Consider the following 1070-nt stretch of genomic DNA (forward strand, 5'->3'; position numbering starts at 1 on the left):
TCCACCAGTTCGAGGCGTTCTGCGAAAAATAGAAGATACGACTTAACAAGTCGACGCCCAGGTATCCACAGTGTAACGGACAAGCTGAAACGATTAATAAAACCATTCTCGACGGACTGAAGAAACGCTTAGAGGCCAAAAAAGGCAGGTGGGCCGACGAACTCGAGGGAGTCCTCTGGTCCCACCGTACCACCCCGAGGCGAGCAACGGGAGAAACCCCTTTCGCTCTGGTGTACGAAACGGAATGCATGATTCCCGCAGAAGTAGAGTTCCCCGGTTTTCGAAGAAGATTACTTACCGAACGAGAGGAGCTCAATAACGCCATGCTCCTGGATGATCTCGATCTCATTAACGATCGCCAAGATCGAGCGCTCATCCGAAGCCAAAATTACCAACACGCAGCCGCAAAGTACTATAATTCCAACATACGGAATCGCAGATTTAATCAGGGAGATCTAGTCCTTCGCAAAGTCTTCCAAAACACCGCTGAACGAAACGCGGGAAAACTTGGAGCGAACGTGGAAGGACCCTATAAAATCAAAAAAGTTGTCCGATCGGGCTCCTACGAAATAGCCAACATGCAAGACATAAAAATTCCAAGGACCTGGAACGCGATGCATCTAAAAAAATACTATCACTAAACAAACCAACTCGCAATGACCAAACTACGAGATGGCTTGATCTCCATAAGGAATACGTAGGCAGTTTGTCGAAAGGCAAATTCAGTTGTCCCCCCTCATTAAAATGGGGAGGGGGAGTGGATACGTATACTCGTATACTCTCAAATTCGAAAACATCCGACCACGCCTTTGATGTTTTCGACATATCTTAACCAAGCAAATTATTTTTTTATCAGCAAAACATTTTCGATATTCGGAAATAAATCAGCCGTTAGGGAGAAGCAGCCTTTGGCATCGCGAGACGTCGCAAGAGATGCCTCGAGATTTAATTCTTCCGAACGACGAAAACAGACACTCCGTAAAAAAAAATGATGAACATTTTAACACATATTTTGCGCAAAAACTCCAAACGACGGCATCTGCCGCCAAGTCTGGTGCTGATCACATCGA

The sequence above is a fragment of the Brassica oleracea genome, chromosome C4 (assembly GCF_000695525.1).
Source record: "Brassica oleracea var. oleracea cultivar TO1000 chromosome C4, BOL, whole genome shotgun sequence".
Lineage (NCBI taxonomy): Eukaryota > Viridiplantae > Streptophyta > Magnoliopsida > Brassicales > Brassicaceae > Brassica > Brassica oleracea.